Here is a 23,198-nt window from a genome sequence, read left to right on the forward strand (position 1 = left end):
AAGGGAGAGATTTCTTTAAGTTAGAATACATTAGGGTATTTCCATGGAAGCTTAAGGTTGATTTTGAGCTTTGAAGTTCAAAATAAGTGCAAATATTATTGGTTTTGCACTTATTGACTCCCTTCTGAAGCCAAGCTGATTGATATCCCACTGACCTATCTGACAAGAATGTATCAGTAGTGGGTCTTTTATCCCATATTCAAAACTTTTAAAAATTATAAAATAAGTTGTTTATTATAAACATTTAGCATATACACAATGGAATATTACTCAGCCATTAAAAAGAACAAAATACCAGCATTTTTAGCAACATGGATGGACTTAGAAACTATCATGCTAGGTGAAGTCAGCCATACAATGAGACACCAACATCAAATGCTTTCACTGACATGTGGAATCTGAAAAAAGGACAGATGGAACTTCTTTGCAGAACAGATGCTGACTCACAGACATTGAAAAACTTATGGTCTCCAGAGGAGACAGTTTGGGGGGTGGGGGTGTGTGCTTGGGCTGTGGGATAGAAATCCTGTGAAATCAGATTGTTATGATCATTATACAACTACAGATGTGATAAATTCACTTGAGTAATAAAAAAATGAAAAAAAAATTTAGAAAATATACAATGAAGAAAACATAGTTTTGTTATCCTGTTGACATATTCTTTTTTTTTTAATGACCACACCCATGGCATATGGAACTTCCCAAGCCAGAGATTGAATCTGAGCCACAGCTTTGACCTACACTGCAGCTTCAGTGATGCCAGATCCTTTAACCACTGCACTGGACTGAGGATCAAACCCGCATCTCTGCAGCAACCCAAGCTGCTGCAGTCAAATTCTTATGTCCCTACACCATAGCAAGAATTCCAGTTGACATATTCTTGTATTTCATTCTTGTTTTTTTTTCCCTATGCATGCATTTTAACTAAAATATAGTGATGGTACAGGTATTCTACTTTTTCACTTAACTCCATAGGACAGCATTTTTCCATTGCCATCAATTATTCTTTAAAAACACTGCTTTCAATGTTGACGTCACATGAATTCCCTTGGCCATTTATTGTTATAACAATTTCCTTCTCTTATATAAAAATGACAATGAATATTTTTCTACATAGGACTTTGTGAGATTCTTTATTTTCTTAGGATAATGAACTCGAGAAATGAATTTGGGTTAAAGATTAAGGGTGTTTTTAAAAGTCTTAAAGTTTACAGCAAGGTGATTTCAGAAGAGTTAAACTAGGAGTTCTCCTGTGGTGCAATGAGTTAAGGATCCAACACAGTCACTGCAGTGGTTTGGGTTGCTGCTGTGTTCCCTGGCCCAGGGAACATCCGGATGCCAGCAGCATTACAGGAAGGAAGGAAGGCAGACAAGGCAAGGGAAGGGAAGGAAAGGAAGGAAGGCGGAGAGACAGAGAGAGAAAGGAAAGAAGAAAAAAAGAGAGAAAGGAAGGAAAGAAAAAAGTTACTCTTGCTAGCAATGTTTAAGAGTTTACAATCACTTTACATTAGTATTATAATTTTTTAATCTTTATCAGTTTAATAGATGAAGCATAGCATTTTCCTTTAATTTGTAATTATTCGCTTAGTAGTGAGGTTGAACATTTTGTTTCTTTGCTTTGGATTTCTCCATTTGTGATACTCTGTAGCCCTTTATTCAATTTTGTGGGGGAGGGGGATTTTGTTTGTTTATTTCTATCTGCTCCAATGAACTCTTTACACAGTAGTGACAGTAACGGTCACATTTGTGCCAAATTATTCCTATTTGGTTTTGATGCACATAAGTTTTTTATTCTTATAAAGTTGGTTTAAAATTTTTTTCCACTTATAATTTCTTTGTTTTTAATTTAGAAGGTCTGCAACTTTATTTATCTTAAAAATGTGTATTAGAAACTAAATTTTTACTAAGGAGGGTTAGGAGATGTTCCTTTATCATTATGATTCCTTTTCTCTTGCCCTTTCCCCACCTACTTCAAAAGAACCCATGTTAAAGGCAATTCACGGCCAATTTTTTGAAATATATTTTTTATCAATTTCAAAGTTTGTACTCTTGGTTCACACCAGTTTCTCGTAGAGTCTGCTGTATATCCAGTAACTATGTTAGGTGGGGAATGTTTTCCCATAAGATGGTAAAAATCGTGGGATATTGCTTGACAAAGATTTAAATTTTGGAAAAGCAGATAAAAAAATCACATTTTGCTCTTGACTGAGTTTGCCTGTGACTCAGCAGAATCCAATCCTCTTTGTTGGATTTGCTGTAAATTAAACGGTGGTTGTGGAGAAATCTAAAATGCACATTGTTTCATCTTCGCTTTCCCAGGAAGACTGACTTCCCACTACATTGCTTTTAGCGGGTCTGCTATAAGTGGGGAAGAACTGGGGTGAGCTTACACAATCATGTTTCACAGGGGATTTGATGTAAAAGATTAAATATTAACAATGTTTCCCAAATTATTTTAAATGTCAGTTTAAAAGGCTTTTAAGGTGGGTTTTTTAAAATTTTTTATTTTGAATGGAATTATTAACTGGAACCTCCAGGGGCAGTTAGTTTGAGAAAAGCAATACCGTGCATCTTAAATTGGGTAGAAATTTTTATGACTCAAATTCTTCATTTATTATACCCAGATGGCGGGTGCAGGCTGCTGTCTCTGATGCCCTAGTGGAAATAAACCATCAAGGGATCCTTTTCTAAGATGGAAGCCTGAGAAGTTTAAATATGGTGCCAGCATTCCCTTTTCTTTAACTCCTTGCCTAGTGCTTCACATTGGAGTATCTTTAACTTAAATAGAATTAATTGAATTCCCTGAGGTTTAAAGTTCTTCCTGAAAATTTCAGTGGCCTATATATGCATTGGCTAGGAAATTAATAAAGGTGTTGCTTTATCAAATAACTACCCACCTGAAAAGATGAAGTAATCATTTGTTCAGTCAACAAATTATTTGTTCATTACTCATTAAGTACAAGCAAGCTACTCAGAGTTAGGAAAAGAAGTCATTGTAAAAAAGTTAACTATGAAAACTGAATAAAATGTTTAAAAATTGTAAGGCGTATCTTGATGGAAAATTCATTTTGAGAAAACTTTTATTTAAAAATTAAATATACTTGTTTAATGTAGCATTACTATTAGCTTCATGTGTGTAGCCCTTCATAATTATAAAATATGTCTACATATAATTTCTCAATTTATACAACTTTTTTGTGATAGGTAGGAAAGACATTACCATCTTCATTTTACATGTTGATGGACTGATAGCTAAAGTTACATGGCTAGTAAGAGATGGAGTCAAGAATCAAAAGTAGGTCCTTTGAGTCTTATGCTGACCTTATACCTTCTCTACTACAGTGCTGAAACAGAGGAAAAATAATAAATAGCTACATTTGTATGTGTGACACTTTAAAGGTTAGGGCAGTGTTTTAGTGGTAATTGCTGTCAAAGGTGTTCTTTTTAAAAATCAATGTAGTAATTTAGGGTATTGCTAAACTTTCATTTCTTAGCAAATGAAAAGCGTAGCAATCAGTGGTTCAAATATATAAGACCACAGAGAAATTTCATAATATTTCAAGTTTAAACACAGAACACATATTATTGCAATTTTTTAGGTGGGAGAAACCCCAGGTTATGTCTTACCTGAGCACTACATCTGGATTTCCTTTGTTTTTGCTTTTTTCTATTTCATTTGACACTAAAGTTTATCAAGGGATACACAGCTGAACTGGCAAATTGTAGCCACAATCACTAATTGTGCTGTTCCTTAGGAAGGAGGATTTCCTCTCTGAGGGTAGTGTGGGTAGGCTAGGATAGGCTGGGCTGTATGCTGCTGAAACCACTGCTGTATGCTGGAAGAATGAGCAATTAATGAATTTTAGGGATGCATTTTAAATGCTTTTCTTTTTTTTTAAGTTTTATTGAAGTACAGTTGATTTAGCACAGATATACTTAAATGTTTTTATACTCTAGAGCTTTTTTTCCCCTCACGTAAGTGGATCATGCCTTAGAATTAACATGATTTATCAAAGGTATGAAGTTACTCAACATTAAGCTAATAAAATATTAAAAACTTAAAACCATTACTGAAGTTTAACAACATTGATTTCATACTGCCACTCAGTTGGCAGAAGAATCTATCAACTACATATATCAATAACTGGCTAATGTAGAAACGGTGAATCTTGCAGTAAATAAACCGTTGTTCAGAAAGTGTATGAGTAACCAGCCATCTAGTGAATACTAGTAAATATGATGTCATAGTATTAAGAGTAGTGATTATGTGGTAAAAACAAAGAAATAAAAAATGGGGCATTTTCCCAATTAGCACTTTAAATGTAACCCGAATCAGATCAAATACCTTGACTACAACTACTACACAACTTTTAGACTAGTACACATTTCAACTGTGCAGACTGAAACTCACATGGGAAGGGATGTGGGGCAACAGTGCCCAGAGTTAGGTGGGGTTAATTCACTCAAGATATTTTTATTAAGAACCAACAAGGCTGAGGCATTCCTGCCAGCCACGCAGACTCAGCAGTAAACAAGGGACAGTCCCTGATGGAGTTTAGGCTGACGACACAACTAGGAGATAGTAAACATAAGTCATCCCCCCAGTTTTTCAGTGACACTCATGATAAGTCTCACAAAGAAGTCTGGGTGCTATAAGCTTGTATTAAGAAGCTTAGAAAAGGTTTCTTCTTCTAGGAGTTGAGAAGTGAGAAGACACTCCATTAGCAACGGAAGGAAATGGTATTGGAGGGCATGAAGGCCGAAAGAAGGCCATCAATAAGTGTGTCTGCTTGCAGGAGAGTGAAGAGAGAGGAGGAATCTATTGAAATGGAGAACATTAGGAGACCATCTCCAAGGAAAGGCAAACATACTTGAATTCAACCTGTTGTACCTAAGAAGAGATGGTACTGAAGCCACTACTTTAAAAGTTAGGTGAATGACTGTCCTAATGTCTGTGCTCAAGACATATCCTGTGGGCAGATAGGAGAGAAGCACCCTTTCCCAAACTGATGCTCTGAGGACATCCAACAGTGACACAAATAAATGGGGCAAAGTGCTACTCTTTGATATTTAATCCTATCCAAATATGGGAATGGGGAAAGGGGTTGTAAATAGGGGGAGAAAGACTCCAGATATCAGAAATTCTCTAGGAGCTGGTTTGAAAACAACAATATCAATAGTAATAGCAACCAATACAGATACAATTCATTGTGCTTTTCATGTGTGTTCACTAAGCACTCACCATGTTTGATCTCATTTAATCTGTGCAGTCACTTTGTGAGTTTAAGTATATTTTTTTTTTTTTTTTTTTTTTTTTTTTTTTTTTTTTTTTTTTTTTTTTTTGTCTTTTGTCTTTTTTGTTGTTGTTGTTGCTATTTCTTGGGCCGCTCCTGCGGCATATGGAGGTTCCCAGGCTAGGGGTTGAATCGGAGCTGTAGCCACCGGCCTACGCCAGAGCCACAGCAACGCGGGATCCGAGCCGCGTCTGCAACCTACACCACAGCTCACGGCAACGCCGGATTGTTAACCCACTGAGCAAGGGCAGGGATCGAACCCGCAACCTCATGGTTCCTAGTCGGATTCGTTAACCACTGCGCCACGACGGGAACTCCCAGTTTAAGTATATTTTAAATCTACATTTGCAGTTAGAAAATAGAGCTCAGAGATATAGTTAAGTTCCTAAACATAAAGCAACTAAGAAGTGGCAGAGGCAAGATACAGGCTTAGATTTGATAAACTCTAAAATCCTTGTGCTTTACCACTAACTACTCCAAATCATTTCTGGCCCTCAGAAACATTAGGAGGCCCAAGATTTGTATCTGTTCCAGGAAAAATCTGGAGATAGCTCTGAGCGCCCTTTCTATATCAACCTTCCATATCCATCTGGGGTCCCACTGAGTGAAAGTAGCTGCTTAGGGATAAAGGATATAGGAGAAGGCTAGGCATATGAATAGGAAGTAATTGAAGCATGGTTACTCCCATTCCCACCTCCAGTATTGCCTTAACATCTGTATTAAAACTCTATGCATTGAGCACTGTTTTATTTCATTTTCTGAATCTCTAGGGTAAGAAAGATTCTTTGTCTAGAACAGCCCTCTTCCACCATATGAGAGTAGCACTGGGATTTTAACTTAGATCTGATAGAATGCTAAGGTACATGGATTTCCCCACATACTCCCCAGCCTTTTGCGAGGCTGGGGGAGGTCAGAATGAGTAAGGATGAAGACTGAAGAAGGACCTTTTAGCTTGAACAGCCATGAGACAATGGCTTCCATGGAGGGTTGTGACTAGAAGCTAAGTTAAGTCTAGAACATAAACTGGACTCCTCCGGCCATAAGTTGTAAATAACTTCCATTCTTTCCTCTTGTATGGAAATCCAGCTGATGGTATATGTCATGGGAATGTCAATAATGACTGTTTTAATTGCCTCAGCAATTTTATTGTTAAAAGCTCTGCACCAAAGTATAAAATGGCAATTACAGGAGAGATGATGGGTTTTACCAAGTATAACTCAATTTAACATGGTGTCTTAACAAATATTGAGTTTCAAACCAATTCCACTCATTGGGATTCAAGTTGTCATGTCTTTGCAACACTCAGCTTCCTGCCACTACAGAAAAAGGACTTTAGAAGACTTACAAGGCTTCATAGACTTCAAATAAGTCTTAAGAAACAACATGTTCACGTGTTAAGTGTAAATGAGTCAGAAACATAAGGATTAAATTTCCCTTAAAATACACAGGGGTTTGAAAATGAAGGGAAAAATGCTGAGGGCAAAACGTGTTTTGGATTTTGGCAAACCCAAAACATTTGAAAAAAAAAATGGTTTGATGTTTGATGAACCCTAAATACAGCAGACTTTGCTCATCTCTCATTGTAATGAAGACCAATGGACCGTTTTTTCTGTGTGAAAATACATAATACCACTGGAGCTGCCCCTGGACCCCTCACTATGGTAGAACTTGACTGATATTCATTTCACTAATTCACAAACTTCCTTACTCAGACGATGGTTGGTGGTCTCCCCCCATGAGTTCTGAGCAAAGACATAATAAGAGAATACTGGAGAAGACGTCTGGGATTACTAAGACTTCATTAGTCTTATAAAATGCACTTCAGGGCATAACCACTGTACAATAAAACGTTAACATAAATCATGAAAATGGAACCATGCCTTGTCAAGATAAACAAGAGGAGTGTGTTTTATGTGGCATCGTCGTTATTTCTTTAAATTGGTTCATTCACTTGCTAATTTGCAAAACTGAAAAGGCAGATATTCTGTGGTATGAGTTAAGGCAGTGAGATTCCTCCATTCATAGATTTCCCATCAATACCCTTGGATTTCCATTGAAGTTTCTGAAGTCATAGAGCTGGGAACAGTCTGGTGGATACTTTAGGGGCTGTGGCAATAGCAAGAGGTGAAAATAATGACAATACTATTTTTCCACCTGAAGTGTTTCTGGGGGCCTATGTTAGATCAGAACTGGAAATGTCATTTTTGCCTCTTCAGTATTAGGTCCCTGGTGGGCAAACAACAGCTTTCCCATTAAAATGATTCTCTCTCTTGTTATTTGTGTGCCTTGGATTAGAACTGAAATTATTTTATCCTTACACTGCTCTCCTCATCAGATTTGTGAGACTTTTATTATTATTATTATTATTATTATTATTATTATTATTATCATCTTTTTGTCTCTTTAGGGCTGCACCCGGCATATGGAGTTTCCCAGGCTAGGGGTCAAATTGGAGCTGTAGTCGCTGGCCTATGCCACGGCCACAGCCATGCGGGATCCGAGCCACACCTGCGACCTACAGCACAGCTCATGGCTATGCTGGATCCTTAACCCACTGAGAAAGGCCAGGGATTGAACCCGTGTCCTCATGGATCCTAGCTGCGTTCGTTAATTGCTGAGCCCCAAAGGGCACTCCAGATTTGTGTGACTTTTAAAAGACTCTTTCATAATGTACGTCAAGAAATGTTTCAAAGACAAGTTGTTATAAAAAGATCAAGGAAAGGAACTGTGGGTTGAGCGAGTGCTATGTACCAGTCCTAGTGCTAAGCTCATTGCATACACTACATTGTAGAGAGTTCCATGAGGGAAATGAGATGATCTCCGTCCTGCAGATGAAGTAAAATGGTTCAGTGAATTAGGTGTTGGTAGTAGAGCTGATATTTCAACCATTCATTTAATAAACACTTCTTAAACAACTGATTTGTGCCAGGCATTATTCTAGGTGTTGGGGATAGAATGATGAATGATATAACCCCTGCCCTCAACAGAGTTTATATTCTAGATGGAAGAAGACCTTTCTTTCCTGAGAGCCTTGTTCTTGACCACTGTACATATTCTAAATGGTTTTTAAGTATAGAGGGACAGGAATTAAGACTTTATATTGAATTCTTCAGAATTTGGCTCATGTGTGTTTGATTACAGGAACAAGGCTGTTTGTGGGATATTGTTCTTCAGATAGAAAACAAACAAACAAGCAAACAAACGCTGCCAAAGAAGAAATGAAGATCTCTTAGGAAGAAGTTACCCTTCTCCATTTTGCAAATGAAATTACTCTAAATTTAGAACTGTTTCTAAATACACTGGTATAGACTTGGACCTTGAGGGTTTAAGAGCCGATTTTAGGAACTGTAGGCCTGGAGTTCCCGTCATGGCTCAGTGGAAACGATTCCGACTAGGAACCATTTCCTAGGTTGTGGGTTTGATCCCTGGCCTAGCTCAGTGGGTTAAGGATCTGGCATTGCCCTGAGCTGTGATGTAGGTCGCTGATGTGGCTGGGATCCCACATTGCTGTGGCTATGGTGAAGGCCGGCACAGCTGTAGCTCCGATTAGACCCCAAGCCTGGGAACCTCCACATGCCACAGGTGCAGCCCTAAAAAGACAAAGACAAAAACAAACAAACAAACAAAAAAACAAAACTGCAGGTCTGGAGGATGTTTTCTCCTTCCCTATACATCCACTTGAAAAATAACTTTGCTTTATATCTGTTAGCAAGTACTTTTTGACAACCTTCTGACTTTCCTGAGTGATTGGAAACTACTGATTTGAGGGAAAATTGTCAGCGAAAATTTTTTTAACCCAGAAAGCTTTGGAAAGAACACTTGAGCTGCTGGTATTTAATTTTTCCAGGGTATAAGAATTGGAGGATGGAAAAGGGATCTCGACCAACCCTCTCACTTTATAGAAACTGGGAAACTGAGGTTAGAGATTCAAAATATACACAGCCCTCATGAGGGCAGACCTGGTCTAAATCTCTAATGCTAAATTGCTGTTATGAAAGAAGCAATACCAATTTTTCTTTTTCTTTTGTCTTTTTAGGGCCATATTTGTGGCATATAGAGGTTCCCAAGCTAGTGGTCTAATAGGAGCTGTTGCTGCCAGCCTACGCAAGAGCCACAGCAATGCCAGATCCAAGCCACATCTGTGAGCTACACCATAGCTCATGGCAATACCAGATCCTTAAACCCACTGAGCGAGGCCAGGGATTGAACCTGCAAACTCATGGTTCCTAGTCGGATTCAATTCCACTGCGCCATGATGCGAACTCTTTCTTTTTCTTTTCTTTTTTTCTTTTTTTTTGTTGTCAATTTTTCTTAGACTAAATTTTATTGAATATTCACCTGTTCTCCTTAAGATTGAGATAATATTATCTAGAAACTTCTTTCCATGTTTATAGGGAGTAGAGTCCTTTTCCCAAGTTTTCTGCAAATTTCTAAGGGTTCACATTTCCATGTCCACATCTGGCTCCACATTCTCATGTTAGTTCTGTTTGTGGATGGTCACATCAGCCCTCAAATTTTATTCCTGTTCCATGATGTGTTGACCTATACTTGGAACTCTGAGCTTTTACTTAATTCCACCTGTTACATACAGAGAAAGAGACTCGAACAAACAAACCATTTACATAAAGTCTTTATGTATTTATCAAACTTCACTGGGGTTTTGGTAAGATGGAGAGAATTTAACATTGTAACATCTTAATACTGAATATTTGACATCCTTAATCTTAAAATTATTCTTGTCCCTTTCAACAAGTAAGACTGTCTCTAGCCAGTCTTTCTCTTTCTGCTCCTGCTTCCTTTTCTGTCTCCATTTTGGGAACAAAAGACAAGTTCTTCTATGTTCTCTGTTAATTTTTAATTAAGATACAATGCACATACCATCAAATTCACCATTTTAAAGTGAACAAGTCAATGTTTTTCTTAGCATTCACAAATTTGTGCAATGATCACCAATACGTAATTGTAGAATATTTTCATAACCCCTAAAGGAAACTCTATATGCACCAGAAATTTTCACTTCTCTAACCCTCCCAGGCCCTGGCAAACAATCTACTTTATGGGTTATCTATTGTGGACATTTCATATAAATAGAATCATGTAATATATGGTTTTTTAGATCTTGTTTCTTTCCCTAAGTGTAGTGTTTTAAAGGGTCATCCATGTTACGGCATGTATTAATACCTCTTTCCTTTCTGTGATCAAATAATATTTCATTGTATGGCTATATCTCATTTGTCAATCCATTCACTAGGTGAATTTTTTATTATTATAGCCATCCCAGTACATGTGCAGTGGTATCTCTCTGTGGTTTTGACTTCTATTACCCTACTGGCTAATTATGCAGTGTATCTTTTCATGTGCTTATTGGTATCTGCATATTTTTGAAGAAATGTCTATTCAAATCTTTCACCCATTTAAAAAACTGAGCTAGTTATTTATCTTTTTTAATTGTCAAGTTTTAGTGTTCATTTATGTTCTGAATGTTAGCCCCTTATAAGAAATATGATTTGCAAACATTTTTCCATTTTATAGGTTGTCATTTCACTTTCTTGATATGTCTTTTGAAGCCTCCAAGTTTTTAATTTTACTGAAATCGAATTTATCTATTTTTAATTTAGTTGCTTTGCTTTTGGAGTCATCTCTAAGAAACCATTTCCTAGTTCAAGCTTACAAAGAGTTACACCTATCTTATATGCTAAAAATTTTATAGTTTTAGCTCTTTTATTTAAGTCTTTGGCCTATTTTGAGTTAATGTTTGTATTTAGTGTGAGGTAGGGGTTTCACTTTATTCTCCTGTGTGTGGATAGTCAGTTGTCCTGGTATCATACCATGTGTTGGAAAAAAAAAAAACAAAACTCAAAAAACAAAAAACCACAATTCTTTTCTGATTGGATTGGCTTGGTACCCTTGTTGAAAAGTCAACTGACTATTAAATGTATGGGGTTACTGCTATGTTCTTAAGCAGAGCAATTCTACAATCTTTAGCCTTCAACTCCCAATTTAGCTTTGAATATTCCTTCACAATATCCAAGGATTTAGCTGAAATGTAAAAATCAACTAATAAGCATTTTTGTCCAAAGGGCAGAGTGAACATGGCCTCTCTGTCCTCTAGTAAACAGGACCCAACATTCCCAAACCGATCATATCAGGCCTCCTTTGGGGGACATGGTCCTGGGGAATCAGACCAGTTCCCTATCCCATGGTTCTCTGCTCTGCTCTCACAGCACTTTGTTCATCCTGTCTCCTTGCCTTTGCTCATCTTTCCCTTTGCTTCATCCTGGGCTGCATGTCCAAATTTTAAAAAGTCCTGATTAAGGTCTCCAATGACAATTAAACTCCAATATAGTGGAAATGAAGAATAAAGAAGGAGGGTGGCTTGTCCTTCTGATTGCACAGGCATCAACAATACTGAATGGTAGCCAAGAGGAAGGTAACAGAGCAGCACCAGTTGTATGATTTGGAGAAATAACCTACCTTCTTTGAGCCTTTACTTTCTGTAGTATATATCTCATAGTAGTATTTCCATGTGGGAATTCCTTCCCAGAATTTCTCAGGAAATGTATATTTTCCTGAATCTTGCACTTCATGAAAAATGGGTTGAGAAATCAGGAAAATAGGACAAACTATTATAATTCTCCTGTGAGAATTAAAACTTAACAATCAACATGGAAATATTATAAGCTTTAAGACAGTCACCAATGTCATGTGAAAGCAAGAGCAAAAAGAGCTGACACTCAGCATGAAAGTTAAGGGAGACATTTCCAGAACTGGATCAGGACCCTGTCAGAGAAAAGCAGCCACAATCTAATCTTGCTCAGTCCTATGCAACATGTATGCTATCAAGAACTTGAAAAGATTCAGTTTTGGCAGGCTGTAAGATTCTAGAAAATTGTCCATTTCTTCCAGATTGTCAAACTTGTTGCTGTATAGTTGTTCATAGTATTCTCTTATGGTTTTTTGTATTTATGCTGTGATTTCTCCTTTTTCATTTATAATTTTGGTTATTTGGGTTCTTTCTCTCCTCTTTTTAGTGAGTCTGGCCAGGGGTTTGTCAATTTTGTTCACCTTTTCAAAGAACCAGCTCTTGGTTTTATTAATTTTCTCTATTGTTTTTTGAGTCTCTATTTTATTGATTTCTTCTTTGATCTTTATAATTTCCTTCCTTCTGCTGACTTTAGGACTTCTTTGTTCTTCTTTTTCTAATTCGTTTAGGTGGAGGGTTAAGTTGTCAATTTGGGATCTTTCTTCTTTTTTGAGAAAGGCCTATATTGCTATACATTTCCCTCTGAGCACTGCTTTCGCAGCATCCCATAGATTTTGAGAGGTTGTGTCTTCATTATCATTTGTTTCAAGGTAGTTTTTAATTTCCTTCTTGATTTCCTCATTGACCCACTGGTTTTTTAGTAGCGTGTTGTTTAGTCTCCATGTAGTAGGTTTTTTCTCTTTCCTTTTCCCATGGTTGATTTCTAATTTCACGGCATTGTGGTCAGAGAAGATACTTGAGATAATTTCTATGCTCCTAAATTTATTGAGGTTAGCTTTGCACAGCAAAGGAAACCAAAAAGAAAACAAAAAGACAACTTACGGAATGGGAGAAAATAGTTTCAAATGATGCAACCGACAAGGGCTTAATCTCTAGAATATATAAGCAACTTATAAAACCCAACAGCAAAAAAGCCAATCAATCAATGGAAAAATGGGCAAAAGACCTGAATAGATATTTCTGCAAAGAAGATATACAGATGGCCAGCAAACACATGAAAAAATGCTCAACATCACTGATCATAAGAGAAATGCAAATCAAAACTGCCATGAGATACCACCTCACAGCAGTCAGAATGGCCATCATTAATAAGTCCACAAATAACAAGTGCTGGAGGGGCTGTGGAGAAAAGGGAACCCTCCTGCACTGTTGGTGGGAATGTAAACTAGTACAGCCACTATGGAGAATAGTTTGGAGATACCTTCGAAATCTATACATAGAACTTCCATATGACCCCGCAATCCCACTCTTGGGCATCTATCCAGACAAAACTCTACTTAAAAGAGACACATGCACCCGCATGTTCATTGCAGCCCTATTCACAATAGCCAGGACATGGAAACAACCCAAATGTCTATCAACAGATGATTGGATTAGGAAGATGTGGTGTATATACACAATGGAATACTACTCAGCCATAAAAAAGAATGACATGATGCCATTTGCAGCAACATGGATGGAACTAGAGAATCTCATCCTGAGTGAAATGAGCCAGAAAGACAAAGACAAATACCATATGAAAATCACTTATAACTGGAGTCTAATATCCATCACAAATGAACATCTCCTCAGAAAAGAAAATCATGGACTTGGAGAACAGACTTGTGGCTGCCTGATGGGAGGGGGAGGGAGTGGGAGGGATCGGGAGCTTGGGTTTATCAGACACAACTTAGAATAGGTTTACAAGGAGATCCTGCTGAATAGCATTGAGAACTTTGTCTAGATACTCATGTTGCAACAGAACAAAGGGTGGGGAAAAAAAATGTGTAATGTATACATGTAAGGATAACTTGATCCCCTTGCTGTACAGTGGGAAAATAAAAAAAAAATTAAATTAAAAAAAAAAAAGAGGGAGTTCCCGTCGTGGCGCAGTGGTTAACGAATCCGACTAGGAACCATGAGGTTGCGGGTTCGGTCCCTGCCCTTGCTCAGTGGGTTAACGATCCGGCGTTGCCGTGAGCTGTGGTGTAGGTTGCAGACGCGGCTCGGATCCCGCGTTGCTGTGGCTCTGGGCTCTGGCGTAGGCCGGTGGCTACAGCTCCGATTGGACCCCTAGCCTGGGAACCTCCATATGCCGCGGGAGCGGCCCAAGAAATAGCAACAACAACAACAACAACAAAAAGACAAAAAGACAAAAGACAAAAAAAAAAAAAAAAGAACTTGAAAAGAGGCTAGTCTGAATTGAGATGCACTATAACTGTAAAATACATATCAGATCTTAAAGACTTCGTATGGAAAAAATGAAGGTGGAATATCTCATTGATAATTTTTACATTGCATATTAAAATGATAATATTTTAGATGTATTGAATTAAATAAAATATATTATTTAATTAATTTTGCCTATGGGTATAGAGAGAACATATCTCAATACAATAAAAGCAATTTATGACAAACCCACAGCCAACATAATACTCAATGGTAAAAAGTTGAAAGCCTTCCTGCTAAATTCAGGAACAAGGCAAGGATGCCCACTCTCACCACTTCTGTTCAACATAGTATTGGAAGTACTAGTCACAGCAATCAGACAAGAAAGAGAAATAAAAGGTATCCAAATTGTAAGAGAAGACATAAAACTATCTTATTTGACATGATACTCTTTATAGATCTCCCTAATGACTCTACACAAAAACTATTAGAACTAGTAAAGTAAATCAGCAAGGCAGCAGGATATAAGATGAATACACAGAAATCTGTTGCATTTCTTTACATTAACAATGAAATAGCATAAAGAAAAGGTCAAGTTTTGTTTAAATTCATATAATAAAAAATAAAATACCTAAGAATAAATTTAACCAAGGAGGTAAAAGACCTATATGCTGAAAATTATAAAATACTGATAAAGCAAACTCAGGATGATTCAAAGAAATGGAAAGATATCCCATACTCTTGGATTGGGAGAATTAATGTTGTTAATACGGCCACACTACCCAAAGAAATCCACATATTTAATACAATCAAAATATCCATGACATTTTTCACAGAACTTGAATAATCCTAAAATTTATATGGAACCATAGAAGACCTAGAATTGCCAAAGCAATCCTGAGGAAAAAGAACAAAGCTGGAGGCATAACCTTGCCACACTTCAGATACTACTACCAAACTACAGTAATCAAGACAGCATAGTACTGGCACAAACACATATAGATCAAGGAACAGAATAGAGGGCCCAGAAATAAACCTACTTACCTATAGGTAATTAATATTCAATAAAGGAGGCAAGAATATATCATGGAGAAAAGACAGTCTCTTCAGCAACTGATTCTGGGAAAGCTGGACAACTACCTGTTAATCAATGAAATCAGAACACTGTCATACCACATACAAAAAATAAGCTCAAAATGGTTTGAAGACCTAAATATAAGACATGACACCATAAAGCTCCTCAAAGAGAATATAGGCAAAATGTTCATGGACATAATTGTAGTAATATTTTCTTAGATCAGTCTCCCAAGGCAAAAGAAATAAAATAAAAAATAAACCAATGGGATCAAACTTAAAAATTTTTCCATAGCAAATGAAGCCATCAACAAAATGAAAAGACAACCTATGGAATGAGAGAAAATATTTGTAAATGATACAACTGAAAGGAGTTAATATCCAAAATATACAAACAGCTCATACAACTCAATATCAAAAAACAAACAACCTAATCAAAAAATGGGCAGAAGATCTAAACAGACATTTCTACAAAGAAGACATAATGATGGCCAACAGGCATGTGAGTAAATGCTCAATATCACTAATTATTAGAGAAATGCAAATCAAAATCACAATAAGGTATCACCTCATACTGGTCAGAATGGTCATCAAAAAGTCTACAATAATAAATGCTGGAGAGGGTGTGGAAGAAAGGGAACCCTCCTACACTGTTGGTGGGAATGTAGATTGGTGCAATCATTATGGAAAACAGTGTGAAGTTTCCTTAAAAAACTAAAAATAGGGCTATCATATGATTCAGTAATCCTACTCCTGGGCATATATCCATAAAAAAAGGAAACTGTAATTCAAAAAGATACTTGCACTCCAATGTTCATAGCAGCACTACTTACAGCAACCAAGACATGCAAACATATATATAAAATGGAATATTAGTCATAAAAAATAATGAAATATTGTCATTCGCATCAATCTAGATAGACCTAAAGAATATCCTAAGTGAAGTAAGTCAGCTGAGAAAGGCAAATATTATATATCACTTATTCATGGAATCTGAAAAATAATACAAATGAATCTATGTACAAAACAGAAAGACTCAGAGACATAGAAAATAAATTTATGATTACCAAAGGGGAAATGGAATGAGGGTGAGGGATAAATTAGGAGTATGGGATTAACAGGTACGAACTACTATAATAGGGAGGGAGTGGGAGGGAACAGGAGCTTGGGTCAACGGATGCAAACTATTGCTCTTGGAGTGGATTTACAATGAGATCCTGCTGTGTAGCACCGAGAACTATGTCTAGATACTTACATTGCAACATGACAATAGGAGGAAAAATTATGTATACATGTATGTGTAATTTGCTCCCCATGCTGTACAGTGGAAAAAAAAAAACTACTATAATAAAGTAGAAAAGCAATAAGGATTTACTGTATAGCACAGGGAACTATATTCAATATCTTATAATAACCTATGATAGAAATAATCTGAAATATGGAGTTCCTGTTGTGGCGCAGTGGTTAACGAATCCAACTAGGAACCATGAGGTTGCGGGTTCGATCCCTGGCCTTGCTCAGTGGGTTAAGGATCCGACGTTGCCGTGAGCTGTGGTGTAGGTTGCAGACACAGCTCGGATACCATGTTGCTGTGACTGTGGTGTAGGCCGGTGGCTACAGCTCCAATTAGACCCCTAGCCTGGGAACCTCCATATGCCGCAGGAGCGGCCCAAGAAATGGCAAAAAGACAAAAAAAAAAAAAAAAAAAGAATCTGAAATACATATATATTTCAAGTATATATATATATATACTTGAACTACTTTGATGAATACCTGTAATTAACACAATATTATAGATCAACTATACTTCAATTGAAAAATAATTAATTTTGCCTGGTTCCTTTTCCCTTTCTAATGCGGCTCCCAGAAAATTTAAATTACATAGGTTCCCAGCATATATAGCTTGTGGCTATTGTTATGTGTATTAAGTAAAAATTCTAACATAGCCCCCAAGTTTCTAGGCCTCTGGTATACACATACTTTTTCCTCAGTTATTCAATCAAACACTAAACTAGGTGCTGTGGTGAGGGGATTTTGGAGAGGTCATTAAGGCCTCGAATGTGTTGATTTTAGGATAGGGAGATTATCCAAGTGGGCCTTACCTGATCACATGAGTGATTTTTGCTGGCTGAAGACAGAAGGGGTAAGCAGCTGGCCTTGAAGAAAGAAAAACAGCCAGGCTGTGAACTGCCTGTGAGGCTAAGAGACAAGGAACTGCCAGCAGCCTGTAGGACCTGAGAGGGATCCCTAGACAATAACTAGCAAGAAAACAGAGACCTCAGTACTAAAACTAGAAGGAAATAAATTCTTCCAACAAGCAGTGAGCTTGGAGAGGAACCTGAACCCCAGTCTTGCCACCCCAGCCCCACCATGAGAACTATAGATTACAGTGCAGTGCACTAAAGAACTATGAGATAATAAATGTGTACTGTTGTAACCTGTTAAATTTGTGGTAATATGCTACATAGCATTAGAAATTTAATGAACCATGTTATTCAAGCTTATTTGTGGCCTTCTCTGTGACTCATGGTGAGCCATTCTTGTGAATAAAATAAATATCAATAAATTTATATGCCAGTATACTTTACATAAATCCTCTGAGTTGTATTTTAAGAAATAACACATTTGGAAGCAAAATAAATCCTTAAATTAGCAATCTTGACTTATGGTTCTCTGTATTGCTGTTAATCTTGCAAGGATACTCAAACGTTAGGTTTTTCTAGCATTATTCAATAACTTTTGCTATCACACTTTCCAGTTTCTGAATATTCAATATAGCATATAGGCCTCTACAAATATATACTACTGAAATACTAAAACAAAACCAAAAACAAAATAAAAACCACTGCTAAAATACTTTTCCTTGGTAAATACTATTATGATAAAGAACAATTTATGTGGTATTAGTCTTTCTCTTTCTGACTTCACTTAGTATGAGAGTCTCTAGTTCCATCCACGTTGCTGCAAGTGGCATTATTCTGTTATTTTTTATGGATGAGTAGTATTCCATTGTGTATATATATACCACATCTTCCTAATCCAATCATCTGTTGATAGACATTTGGGGAAATTAAAAAAAAAAAAAGAAGAACTTATGATTTTAGGAATTCACAAGAATTGTTGGGAATTTTGATTTCTTGTTTCCTAAAGCTTAATATCTGTTGGGAATTTGGAAATACCTTTAGTGCAGCTATGAGGATTAAATGAACTAATGAATATAAAGGGCTTAGGCCAAGGCCTGGATGTGGAAAATGCCTGATACATGTTATTCATGATTAGTCTCTGGTCCTAGACATAGATAATAGGAACATCAAATTGACTATTTGGGCATTTATGGATTTAACTGACTGCATTTTCATCTGAATTTACATACCACAGATGAATAATGCAATTTTAAACAATTGGTTGAGAAGAAATCTAAAGGGACTTATCTTGAAGGTGGATGAGCAACCCAAAGACTTTCTGCCTCGTAGGGTATTTTGATGCATTAAAAATTTTATGGAGAAGAATCACTGTTATATGTAGTATAGACACTTGCTGGAGCTCAAAGAAAGATGAGACAATAAGAAAGCAAATGATAACCTTCCTCCTAAAACACATGTCTATCTTCTTATAAGAGTGTGAAGTGAATTTGAACAGTTTGAACTAATTTGATTTGCAGTACCTAACAAGCAACACAATCTTTCTAACTTAACCACAGAAGCAATAATACCTAATCTTCCTCTCCTTGCGAGGAGGAAGGGGTTGGGTTGCAGTTCAGGATGAAGGAATAGCACAAAGAGATAAAATGGACTGTGCTCCAGGGTCTTAATTTCCTTTATTTCCACTTGAATATCCCTTCTTCTAGCCATCAGCCATGTTCTCCTCTCAAACCTGCCAAAAACTTCAAGTCTCCCTGGAGAAAGTAACCCTGAGTGACCTCACTTACTCTTATTCCTTTCCACTTAGCCTTCAGGGACTTTGTTCCCTGGTCATGTGTTTCTATCTTTGAGATTGTGTGAGTTCTTTGGTCTGTGGGAGCTATCTCCCCCGATGTTGTTATGGGGTCCTGTGACAGAACAATGTTTTTTGTTTGTTTTTAATTTTTAATTTATAGGGTCACACACAGGTGTCACTTAACTGGAGGGCATCTAGTAACTACAAATGTGTCCCAAGTAAGGGTTAATGGTACATGGTAAGACACTAATTTAACAAGCAGGGAAGGCTTTTTTTCTATTAGGTCAAGATTCTCACTCAGTAGGAAGCTCCCATTTTTCTGTGCAATTTCAAGTAAGGTATTTTTCCTTTGCAGACATTAAATCTTTGCTGTTCTCAGACTCCCAAGCTCTCCCATAGCCCATTATATTTCTAATACAGAGAGCCTGAATAGAACATAAACTGATAGATTGGAGATATTTCAACATATTTCAACCCTTGTTTTTAGAAATAACATAGGTATCATATTTCATTGAACAAGTAATGGGATTTAAGAATCCCCAAAAGATCCCTTTTATAATTAAGTCTATTATTGGAATTCTGGAGTTTTCTAGCTCCTGCTGAAAATGGAGTGAGTTCAATGGAGTTTCAGCATCTTAGGAGTTTAGGGTTTTAGGAGGAGATGATTATTCTGTCTCTGCCACTCTTGGGTCCCAAGTATGTGACACAGATTGCACATTTTTTAGCAGGTGTCGGCAAACCCCACACATGTGGTTTCTTTCCACTACCTTTTACACAAACAGAAAGCATTTCCATTCATATTAATTCAGTCTTGAACTTATTTTAGAAGCAGCTGGGGAAAGCCACATTTATCTTTGTCCTTATGCAACCAGCTGAAAATTAAGGAAATCATGTGGTTAAATGACTGCTGAAAAGACCCAGCTCATTAGAGATGGGCAAACTCTTGAAAGGACTGGCTAGGTTCTGAGAGGGCCCCTGAAGTTGGGCTATTTCTCTGAAAGGTAATCAAATTAAAAACCTGTACAGAGTGGAAAAGGATCGCTCAGAAGGTTATTGCCTCACGAGGTTATCATCCTTTCCCATGTAATTGTCTTTCACAGTCAGGGTTCCGTCATGGGAGAGTTCAGACTAATAGCATTATGCTGTGACTTCTGGCAGTCTCTCCCCTACCCCCACCCACCTTTCCTTTCTCAGAAATTGTTGGCCCATTGTCCCAGCAACAGCAGAAAATTCGGAACAAGAAAAAGCCCAGAGAGTCCAACCTTTATTGCTATTTTGCGAGGATAGTGTAAGTAAAACATGCTGCTGCTGATGACAACTACTCTGGAGAAAACCTTCTAGGTGCATTTTAGAATGAAGCAGTAGATGTGGTCTCCAGTGAGTAGATTTTTTAGGCCTATGTGATACCTTCAAAGTGAGGTCTGTGCACAGAAGGAGGCACTGAGAACACTGGAGACCAAAATGTTAGAGGACCTTAAACGTTTCTCTGGCTTGCTTTCTCTCTCTTTTTCTTTTGAGCCTGACAAGTAGCCTCTGGAAGGCCAATTCCATTAGGGAAGTTCAATTACCAATGCATTTTCCGATTACTAAAACACTATCTTTTAACCTTGTTTACAGCCACTTGTTTCAGTAGAGTAAAATGAGTCCAGAGTGGGAAGTAGCCAGCATGTGACAGAGCCCAACAAGCAAGTCTGCTGGATTTGTCCTTCAACGTGCTCTCACTGTTGTATCTCGTTGTATGAATTGAAACTGCAGATACTTCCATACTTTCATTAAGTGCCAGTATCACAAATCAAGACTTTCTTTTAGACATAATTGTCTTTTGGTCTGCTAGTAGGCATTATTTTCAATTTATCTGTTAGAATCCTCAGATGTGTAGCCATTCGGGGCCATGAAACTTCACATCTGATTACTTTGAAATGGGGTACCCTTTTACACAAAGGAAACTCAAACAACAACAATGAAAACATTGTCCAATTCTATTCACAATGAAAATATCCCTCAGTAATTTGATTTGCAGGAAATGAAAAGTATTATCAACAGAATATGCTTTTCAAAAATTTATAATCCTTTAAACAGGCAAATCCCTTCTCCGGGATTAGTAGCGTGGTTTGTGTCCTAGGAGCCAAATCCTATTCTTTGATTCAATCCTCAAATCCTTTCTAACAGTGCCTATATTGATTTCAGACCCAGTTTTGCTTAAGAATCTGAGGACAGAATTTGGTCCTGTGTTTAGAGGTCCTTAATAAGGATTTCTTTAAAAACGGAGTTTATCTAAACCATAGCCTCTAGTACCAAAAGCTGAATTCTGATGTCTTGATGAATGTAACAGATGTGCCCAGTTTCTAGGCCATCCTTTGTTTTCTCCATGTCTAGCTAACTTGCACTTCACTGATCTGGAGGAACAATCTAGAAGGTAGATGCTGATCTCCAAAGGTTACTGCTGACTGTGGTTGTTTCCTCAATTCCAAGTATTGGCCCTGGATATGTGTATAGTTTATCTCCCTACAATGTACATGTAAATGTATATTATACATATTTATATTCACAGAGGTCATATGCTCTCTATAGCAAGCAGTGTAACTGGTGTTCTGCACCTCCATAGAAAGGTGAAAATGTTCTTAAGGATGGCACATAGATATGAAGACAGTAAAAATCCTAAATTGACTTTTCGAATCACTATAGAAGGTTTACATTAAGAAGAGCATAGTTTTAGTAAATGTGTTCTACTATATGTTAATTATTTGAAAAATAATGGGTGGGTGATATAAAGCAGAATATTTGTTTAATCAGGTTACATCATTCACTACCTAGAGGAGGCAACAGAATTTGTTGTATTTGTCTCCCAAACTTTTGCCTGAGATAAAAAACACATATATACAAGAGTTCTTTTGAACAGGAACTGTGAGCCCAGCACAGCAAAAACATTTATAGGAACTGTGTTGGTTAATTCTCAGAACAACCCTATCAAGTGTGATCATTTTACATCTAAAGAAAATGAAATTTAGTTAACATGGAAAATCTGGCCCAAGATCAGACAACAGAGGCTCAGCCTGGATTTGAATTTATTTGTGTCAAACTCCAATCCTCATGATCCCAACTACCCTCTGTGCCTCCTCCCTCCCCCACCCCAGTCCCTGTCTCTCAGCAACGTGCTCGGTACATCCCACTCTCTGCTCTGCCATCAGTTTCTATCAATCTCCTAGTGCCCAAATCCAACAATCACTTCTTAGACTCAGTCCCTGAATTCTCTGTTATTTACCATGAAATGTAATAAAGGTAACACACACACATGATACAGCGTTTGCAGAATGTCTGTCATAATATAGAAACTGCTTCAGACATAACGCTGTTATTAGGGTCAATATTAGGAGCTCAAGCTGCATGACCTTGGATAAGTTATTCAAACAGCTGTCTCATCTTCCTCAGCTGTAAAGTATAATAGTACCTGTCTCATTGGGATTTTGAAAATATTTAGTAGAGCAATGCCTATAATACCTTTAGCCCTGGAGTTCCCATTGTGGCTCAGCGGGTTAAGAACCTGACCAGTATCCATGAGGATGTGGGTTCAATCCCTGGCCTCACTCAGTGGGTTAAGGATCAGGCATTGCCATGAGCTGTGGTGTAGGCCAGCAGCTGCAGCTCCAATTTGGCCCCTAGCCTGGAAACATCCATATGCCATGGGTGGGGCCCTAAAAAGCCAAAACAAACCAATCAACCAAAAAAAACCTTTAGCCCTGTGCTTGGCTTGTAACTAGCATTCAATAACCATTATTTTATGGCATTGTGTAGGTGTTAGGATTATTGCGTATAAATATACCATGTAAATTCTTCTTTCTCCTTGAAATTCTCCTCTTTGATTTCTGTAACATGACCCTGTTTGTTTTGCTACCTCTCTGATGATTCTCCTACCTTCTAGCTTCCCTTCTTTCTGCCCCTTTGCACATTTTTTCAAGATGTGCTTTTTGGCCCTTTCTCTTTGC

Source organism: Sus scrofa, chromosome 1, assembly GCF_000003025.6.
Source record: "Sus scrofa isolate TJ Tabasco breed Duroc chromosome 1, Sscrofa11.1, whole genome shotgun sequence".
NCBI classification, from domain to species: domain Eukaryota; kingdom Metazoa; phylum Chordata; class Mammalia; order Artiodactyla; family Suidae; genus Sus; species Sus scrofa.